Source organism: Mastomys coucha, unplaced genomic scaffold (assembly GCF_008632895.1).
Source record: "Mastomys coucha isolate ucsf_1 unplaced genomic scaffold, UCSF_Mcou_1 pScaffold21, whole genome shotgun sequence".
In the NCBI taxonomy this organism is placed as follows: Eukaryota; Metazoa; Chordata; class Mammalia; order Rodentia; family Muridae; genus Mastomys; species Mastomys coucha.
This window is the reverse complement of record NW_022196904.1, coordinates 143,524,408-143,534,391: the sequence shown is the minus strand read 5'-3', so window position 1 is coordinate 143,534,391 and position 9,984 is coordinate 143,524,408. Positions and strand designations below refer to the sequence as shown.

Below are 9,984 nucleotides of genomic sequence, written 5' to 3'. Positions count from 1 at the left end.
ATTAACATGAGACTGGGAACAAGGGGTAAAAAAGTTATGGGTTAAGGTGATAGATTTGTATATCAAGTCAACAAGGTATGAGTTATGAAGCATGATTTTATTTCTTTGATTAAATTCTTTTTTTCCTGGGCTTGTTTTTTTTTTTTAAAGATATTTCCTTTATTTACATGTCATACAATATCTCCTTTCCCAGTTTCTCTCCAAAAAAAAAAGAAAAATAATAATAAAATAAAGTAAAAATAAAGCAAGAACATAGGGGTGAACAACAATATGAACTAACTAATACTCTCAGAGCTCCAAGACTCTAAACCACCAACCAAAGAGAACACATGGTGAGGCTAATTGCTCCAGCAGCATATGTATATACAGCAGAGGATTTCCATCTTAACATAAACATGAGGTAACCAATGTAAACATAAACACAAGACCAGAGGAGGAACTTGAAAAGAAAGTCTGACAAGCTTTGATCTGCAGCAGTCCAGCATCTACTCCACAGGAGGCATCCACAGTCCTGGATCTGAGGGCAGTTTCTGTGGACTCCCTCTCCCTTTGAGGCAAAGGGGGAGGGAGCCCACATCTCAGAGATTGGAGTTGTTACATTAAAAATTAATAATGAAGAGGATGTCCTAAGGACATATTAGTAGCTAGATTTACAGGGAAAATTGAGTATCAAATTGACTTTGTATGAAACCATTAAGTTCTGTCATCCAGGTAGTAAACTATGTGAAAAACTCCCTGTTTTCCACTCCTTACTTACTTACCCATTACTGAAATTTGAAATTTCATAAAATAACATGTTTGATAATTTTTCACACAGATACCATCCTTTGCTGAAATTATTGTTATTTCTTAGAGGGCAGGGAGAAAAAAAGGAGGAGGAGGAAGAAGAGAGGAGAGAAGAGAAAAAGAGCAGGAGATCAAGAAGGAGATGAGAGATGGAGAAAGAAGGGGAGGGGAGGGGGAATAGAGAAAGAGAGGGAGAAAAAATAGAGGAGAAAGAAGAACAAACAGAAGAGGAGGAAGAACAACAGAAAAGAAAGAAGAAAATGAATGAAAGGGATAGAAAGGTAAAAGAAACACTCATCCAACCTGACTGTCTGGGGTCATAAAACAGTGTATAGCACAGCAGAGTTACAGGAAGAAGCAGAAATACACCCAAACAGCTTTGACCACAGAAAGTGCATTGCTCCTACTGCATCACATTCACCCAGATATTTTAGAAGTGAATATCTCCTGACAGGTCTGCTTTAGTGAGATTATAGAGACAATATGATCTGCACCTGAGAAGTGCTCTAGTCATCAAATGTGAATTGAGGTCTCCCAGGAATTAAAAGCTTGCCCCTGCCATGATCAACCAGGTAAGATCTCCAACCCCCAAACCACTGCTTGCTACCTAGGAAGACCAGGACCCCTGAAGTCTACCCTGTCCCCCCAGTGCTCCATATTCCAGTCCATACCATTATGCCTGAAACCATCAGGAACCACCCAGTGAGAACCCTATGCCAGTTCTCTCCCTTCGGGCCCTACTAGAAAAAACCTGCAGCAGCAAGCCATGCCCCTCTGTACCCCATTTCCTGGATCACAACTTTGCCTGCATCTATGAAGGCCTACTGCTTCCCAGAATAAAGAGAAGCTGGCAACCATCAAGGACTACCACCTCTCATTGCATGCCAAAGTCTTGCCACCTCCTTGGACAACCAGCAGCCTAAAGCCATCAGAGACTACCAATTCTGCCTTCATCCATGGAAGCCTACTACCACCAAAGACAACCAGATCTATCTGCAATCCCAGAGGCCTGCTCACATCAGGGACTACAAGCTCAACCTGCAGCCCCAGAGAATTATACCCATCAGGAACTAGCAGTCATTCCAACACTAGTGACAACCAGATAGCTAAAGGCCAGTGTAAGAACACAATCAACAAAAGTCAGGGAATTATGACACCACCAGAAACTAGCTATCCTACAACAGCACACTCTGAATATCCTAACACACATAAATTACAATAAAGTGACTTTAAATCCAATCCTATTAAGATGATAGAGGTCTATAAAGACTAAGTACATAAATCTGTTAAAGGAAATACAATAAAAAAGAGAAAATCAAACAGGTAGAGGATCTTGAAGAGAAAATTAATAAATAGGAACAGATACAGAAAAATACAATGAAAGAGGTAAAATAAATGAACAAATCAGTTCACCTGAGTATGGAAATAGAAGCAATAAAGAAAACACAAACTGAAGCAATCCTGGAGATGGAAAATCTAGGAAAGAGAATGGAAACTACAGACATAAACATCACCTACAGAATACAAAAGATGGAAGACAGAATCTCAGACACAGAAGATACAAAGGAAGAAATTGATATATTGGTCAAAAATATGCTAAAGCTAAAAAGTTTCTATTACGAAAAATTTGGAATATTTGGGACACTAGGAAAAGACCAAACCTAAGAATAATATGAATAGAAAAAGAAGTCTCAAAAGGCCAAGAACGCAGAAAAATATTTTCAACAAAATCATAAAACAACATTTCCCTAAGTCAAAGAAATAGAATCCTGTGAGCATACAAGAAGCCTACAAAACACCAAATAAAGTAGAACAAAAAAATTCTCCCACCACATAATAATTAAAACAAAGTGTACAGAATAAAAGAATAATACTAAAAGCCAGTATGGTTAAGTATCAAGTAACCTATAAAGCCACAAACCTATTATAATTATACCAAACATCTCAACAGGTACTCTGAAATACAGAAGGTCATAGGCAGATGACTTACAGTTTCTAAAAGATCACAAATGCCAGCCTAAACTTCTATACTCAGCAATACTTTCAATCACCATAGACGGAGAAAACAAGATATTGCATGACAATATGAAATTTAAGTAATATCACTCCACTAACCCAACCCTACACAGAGGATACTAGAAGGAAAACTCCAACACAAGAAGCATAAGTACACCCAAGAAAAAACAAGAAATTAGTAATTTCATACCAGCAAAACCAAAGAAAACACACACACACATGCACACACACAGTACCTATATTAACCTCACAATAGTAGGAACCAGCAATCATTGGTAATTAATACCTCTCAACATCAATGGTCTCAATTCCCCAATAATACAACACAGGCTAACAGAGTGGATGTGAACATAGGATCCATCATCCTGCTGCAGACAAGAAACACACCTCAGCAACAAAGACAAATACTACCTCCCAGTAAAGGCCAGGAAAAAAACGTTTTCCAAGTAAATGGGCCCAAAAAACAAGGACATCATGTATTTTGTAGGCAAATGGATGGAACTAGAAAAAATAACCCTGTGTGAAGTAACCCAAATCCAAAAGACATTCGTGGTTTATACTTAAGAGTAGATTTTAGTCATAAAGGGCAGGATAATCACTTGAAAATCCACAGACCCAAGGAAGCCAAATAATAAGAAATATTGAATGGAAGAAGGTTGAAACTTTCTCAGACAGGAAAATAAAATGGATATCAGTGTTAGATAGAGGGAGTAACTGGGTGATGGGGAGGGAAGCAGGGTGTGTGTAGGCAATAGGTATAGGGAGAGCAAGGGAAAAGAACAGAGGTTGGTGGTACGGTAGAGGGCATCTCTAGGACATGCAAGAGACCTCGCACAAGGGGAGGCCCCAGAGTGTCTATGGGGGCGACTCTAGCTGACACTCTTATAACTGGGGGATATGAATTCTGAAGTGGCCACTTCCTGTAGCCAGACACTACTCCCAGTGCAGGTGAGAAAAAACAGAACCCAACCATAAAACCTTCAACCCAATATGTGTCCTGCCCCCAAGAAGTGCAGGGAAAAAGTTAGAATAGAGACAAAGGGAATAGCCAATCAATGACTTGCCCAAATTGAAACCAATTCCATGGGCAAGCATTAATCCCTGACACTCTTTGTGATACTCTTTTATGCTTACAGAGAGGAACCTAGCATAACTGTTTTCTGAGAGGCTCTGCCAAGCAATCAATGAAAACAGATGCAGCCATCCACAGCCAAACACTTGATGGAGATAGGGGAGGGGGCAGCAAGGAGTTTTATTGAAAATTAGGGGAAGGGAGTGAGGGGCATGAACAGTGCAGTGCCTCCATAGAAAGACTAACAGAAGCAACTAAAATGAACCATTTGCGGCTCCCAGAGACTGAATATCCAAAGTGCAGGCGGGAGGGACATATCCCCCTACCTCCACACATATGTAACAGATGTGCAGCTTGGTCTTCATGCAGGTTCGAAACAACTGGAACAGGATCTGCCCTTGAATCTATTGATTGTCTGTGCATCCCTTTCCCCTAACTGGGTGCCTTGTCTGGCCATAGTGGGGGATGGTGTGCATAGTTCTCCAGTGACTCGATGTTCTGGGGGTGAGGGGTTATATCCATAAGGGAAGCTATCCCTTCTCATAGGAAAAAGAGATGGGGAAAAGTGGAGAAGATCTGTGTGAGAGGAGGAGTGAGAGAAGAGGAAAACTGATGTTCGGGATGAATAAATTAATTATTGAGAAAGAGGATCCAAAAAAGTAAACATGAAAAAAGAAAAAAAGAAAAGGCTTCTAGTTGGAAGGGTGAGAGGTGGGAAGGATCTGAGACATGAAAGAGGTGAAACCATTATAAAATATACTGTATGAAATTAACCTTACTTTCAATTCAAAATTAGATTAAAATTACACTAATACATATACACATACAATGGTAATGATTATAGTTGATCTCAACTTTCAACAATAAGTATCTCAAACAGCTTGATGTCATGAAGCACATCTGTGGAAGAGGTAGGGGGATAATGACTATAGAAAGCTATAATCAAGAAGTTTACATAAGCTTAACACTCATGTCAGCAATTTTATGAGGAAGTACAGCATCTTATACACTGTTTGTAGGGTAAAAATGGGCCAAGGTCATCAGAAATCTAAGAAAAAAATTATTGGTGATCTGGAGTCCTCACACACAGTGGACTGAGGACAAATAAACACAGCCCATTTAAGGGTGAAAGCTGGATACTCAGGATCCAAATCCTTCACATCTTTTGGCATTGGGCCTAGCCCCAGACCAGACTTTGCCAAGTCCACCCTTGAACAAGGACCAATAATTAGCATTCTCTTTAATGTTTTCAACTGGTCCTCTGAGAAAGCCTTGGGTCTGCCTGTAGCCCAACATAGTTGATATTACATTATATTCAGCATGTGCCTACAAGTGCAACAATGGCATTACTATTATGGAAGTAACCCTTCACACTCTGATTAGAATGCAGGTCTGTTCTACATAAGGGAATTCATGCTTATTACTGTTAGGATGACTGGTTGAGGTTAGGAGTTTGCAGAAATAAATGTCTGTGTAGCTTTAAAAGTTAGTTGTGAACAGGTTAGTGTATGAAAATGAAAACTGTTATCCAGCTATGTGACTAGCGAGCTGTGCCACTAGGTGCAAATCCTTTAACATTTCTGATCTCATGCTTACAACCTAAAGGTTGAGCTTCTGAGGACTAGAAGATTTCCTAAGTCCTTAATGCAAATAGCTTTAGGTCCAGAGAGTAACAACACTGAGATCATTAAAGAACCATTAGAAATTAGAGAATTGATACACATGGCAAAGTGTGCCCGAAACCTTTTGGGAAGTCACCCTAGCAACCATTCTAACAGAGAGTAAGTGTCTGTAGTATTTCCCTGTAATTGGCTTTTCTGCTTCCACCTTAACTCTCAACAGGACCTCAGCGTTGAGGGCTCACTTATTGTGAGTGGATGATTAGGTCCGTGGCCAAAAGCATCCAATAAGGAGAACCATTGCTCTGAATGGGAAAGTACTCAGCAAGAAAAAATAGGTAGTTTGTACCTTAAAAGGAACCACATCTTCTTATAGGATTCAGTTTGGGACTAAATGTCAAGACTTTGAATGGAGACTCTATGTTCTGTCTGCTTTGACAGTAGGACTTAAATGGGACATGGTAGTTAGAGATTTACCTCATCCATCCATCTCCCCTCACTTCTCTCAAACTTCCTTACCCTCAAAACCATCTTCTTTCTCTTTACCTGGATTACTGAACTTCAGTGAATAGAATTATCTCAAACTTAAAACTCTGCATTAATTTGGGGCATGAGGTAAGAGTTAAATTCTTAAATATCTTATTGTGACATTTATTGCCTTCTCTTTGTTGATTTGTATTGTAAGGGAACAAGGGATCTTCAGCCCAAAGAAACTGTGAATATCAATCCTGACCATGTGTAAGGCTTCCAGAGAGATGTGAATTAAAACAAACTCAACTTTGTTTCAGGAAAGTTGGTAGAGATAAAAATATGCTTGTCTATGCTTCCTGTTTTTTTCATCATTGGGATAGTGTTTTGTTTCTCTTCTTCATAATTCTGTTTTAAAAATACTGAAATCTATTGCAGGTGATGGATCAAGAGTTTTCCTTAATTAAAGACATTAAGTCAGTGTTTCTAGGAAGCTCATAAACCCCACAGGAAACATAGGGTCCAAGTTCACTGGTACTCATCTTGTCAGGAGAAGAGAAACTTTATCTTAAGCAGCTTAGATAAATTTATAGTGCAAGGCTCATCACACCTAAACCTTTTATTCTGAACATTTGACCACATTCTTGCTAAGGTGTTGCCCAAGTAACAAAAATATCTTTAAACTGAGATAATCCTTCCTTAAAGCCAAGAATGCGCTACCCACTTACAGATTGGGCGTTTCATAGGAAGACTTACCAAGATTTAGTCCATCATTTTATTGAGTGCACATGAATAATTCTATCACAATTATAAATTATATAATACTCCAGGCTACTTTAAAAATGTTGTTTAAATATATTAGCAAAGCATTTGAGAAATACTTATGAATAGAGGAACTTGCCCTAAATGAAAGAGATAATAAAATTTCTAAAATCATAATCTAGAATATAAAATGATGTCACTTTATTTTGAAAGAACAACACTTACACTGTCATGAGACAGAAGGAGCAATTACACTCAGAAGTATCAGTAAACAACTAAAGCCACATATTTTAATCAGTCAGATGTGCCATTAAGTCATAATCTCAGCAATTTCATGGGTGCATTAATAAATATTTTCAGTCAATCTTTAATTATCTTGTTAAATCCTCATTATATAATATGAATCAGGTAATGAAGACCTGAAAATGAGCAGGTCTTAATTGACGGCTGGGATGGAAACACTGACTTCTTTCCATCTAAAGGCAATGGAGTGTTACTCCTGCTCCAGACTCAGAGAAAGAGATAGAAAATGTTATTATTTCACTTGAGCCAATGATGTGTTCTTTTTCTCCTCTAAATACTAACTAGGATCACAGAGGCAATGATTAAAGGAAGAAACATTACTGAGATCACCGAATTCATTCTCCTAGGATTCTCGGATTTCCCCCAAATCAGAGCACTGCTCATTGTTATGTTCCTCACCCTGTACATTACAACACTGACCTGGAACCTGTCCCTTATTGTTTTAATAAGGATGGACTCCTACCTCCATACACCTATGTACCTCTTCCTCAGTAACCTGTCCTTTATAGACATCTGCTATATCACTTCAACAGTCCCAAAGGTGCTTTCAAACCTCTTCCAGGAAAAGCAAACTATCAGCTTTGCAGGCTGTATAGTTCAATACTTTATGTTTTGCACCACAGGACTGAGTGAATCTTCCCTCATGACAGCCATGGCCTAGGACAGGTATGCTGCCATTTGTAACCCTCTCCTCTATTCATCAATCATGTCACCCAGCCTCTGTGCTCAAATGGTGATGGGAAGCTATACAGCAGGACTCATAGGTTCGGCATCTCTGGTGTGTGCCTTCCTGCAGCTCCACTTCTGTGGACCTAATGTCATCAGACATTTCTTCTGTGACATGCCCCAGCTGTTGAATCTATCCTGCACTGATACTTTTTTTGCCCAAGTAGTGATTCTCATATTAACAATATTGTTTTGTCTTACAAATGCCTTAGCCATCCTGATATCCTATGGCTATATCGTCTTGTCCATTATGAAGATCACTTCAGCTAAGGGTAGGTCCAAGGCCTTCAACACTTGTACTTCTCACCTGACAGCTGTTTCTCTATTCTACACCTCCAGTGCTTTTGTCTATTTGAGTTCCAGCTCTGGTGTCTACTCCAGCTTTGACAGATTTGTGTCTGTCTTTTACACTGTGCTGATTCCTATGTTGAACCCGTTGGTGTATAGTCTGAGGAACAAGGAAATCAAAGATGCTGTAAAAAGGTTACAAAAGAAGCTGGGATGCTGCTAATAAAAGAGTCTGAGATTTCTGACAGATTTTTCTTACAAACTACCTACTTACATGTAAATAAGCTTCAAACTGATAATAGCAATATGGACTGTTACTGATTTGATACTACTAAAAAATGATCCTTGTACATGATGAAGGTTTATTCTTTTCATGTTACCTCAGGTATAGCTTCATCTGTGTATTCATCCACAGTATTTGTGAAACAACCAAATGTTTAAGTTTTTCTTTTGCAATTGAAGACTTTCAGCCCATGTTCCAATCCTTACAGAAGGTTGTATGTCACACAGAACTTGTCTACTTTGGTTGTGTCTGTATGACAGGACTAAAAACCTGATAATGGATCTGAGGCATACACTTCAAAAGGAGCCAGTCTCCTGAGGTAGTCAATCGCTGACATCTCCTAGCTCAGATGTGTTCTAGATTGATCTCTGCTAAAGTCTGTGGAGAGATCTGAGTGCTTTCTTTATTCAGGCACAAAGGTACCCTAAGAAATATTTCGTTATTAGCTAAACTGATATTAAACATTATTTCCTGGCCTACACAGTGTTTCAATAATCCTGATTTGATTTCCTATGTATAATTAGCTTGGAATTTTTACTAAGAAGCTGTCTTACCTGACAGGGTGTCTCAAGAGTTAGGCACTTATTAACAGAGCAGTCTCAATCAAGGCAGAATTGTTTTACTACCAAAGTGAAGTTGTAAGGCTTCTATCACTAATTGTCTATGTTATAGCCAAGAAATGCTAGAATTAGACCTTCAGCTACTTGCCTCAGACAGACCCAGAGAATTTATCTTGGGGCTACCAAAATAGCCCAAAAAGAAGGACACCACTGCTCCTCTGCCTTGTACCTGGCTGCTTGTTCTCACTGATCTTGATGTGGCTGTCTCCTGCCAAAGTGACTTCTGCCTTTTGCCCTGTTTTCTGTATACTATATAAGCCTGATTTTCACTTTGTACAAATGGCATTCAGATACCACACTCCCTTGTGTCATTTTCTGTTTGTCACTTGCTGAATTTTCTGCCCACCAGGCCAGAATTTTTATCACCCCTCGGAACAAGGGGTTCCTGAAGCAACCCAGTCCATGCCAGCTGTAAGCATCCCTGGGTTTAGAACTCTTCCCTCACAATACCTCAGTTCAGCAGAATAAAGACCTGGTGGAGACCAAAGTTGTTCTTTGTTGCTGACAAGAAACCTCTTTTAGAAGGAATAAATTAACCTTGACTTGGCTGTGCCACCTGGGGAAAAAATACTTCTGACAGTTAAAAGGTTTCTAAGGCAAATCAATGCTACTCATCTATGAATTTTGAGGTCTTATTCTTGTCTCCACTAGCAACTGGGTAAGTGAAAAGATGTGGACTAAGCCTTCAGTAAAGAGGAAAGAAATGGTTTATTCATTACTGTTGTGTGATTATTTGAGTCTTGAAATCATAGTCCATATGAGATTTCAAATTTAAATTCTAAATGATCAGTAGCAGAATCTGATACTATAACACTCTAACTTCCTCTCTTACATCATGGCAATTTATTCTTTGTTAACATAGGCAATGGCATACTATTATGAAATTGCTTCTGATATTTCAAATATAGGCTCTATAACTTATGGCAATACACAAATGAACCTATGGTAGCAAGTTACTGAATACTTAATTTTATAAAAATTAAAAGAGTATGAGCAAAATACAAGTCTCCAAAATTAAAGAAAAATATAGGTATAATCAAG

The 9,984-nt window shown here is 38.8% G+C and overlaps 1 pseudogene; it reads left to right on the top strand.

The window, feature by feature from the left end:
• Positions 1 to 7,324: 7,324 nt before the first annotated feature.
• LOC116101060 lies at positions 7,325 to 8,263 on the top strand (annotated as a pseudogene).
• The last annotated feature ends 1,721 nt before the right edge of the window (positions 8,264 to 9,984 follow it).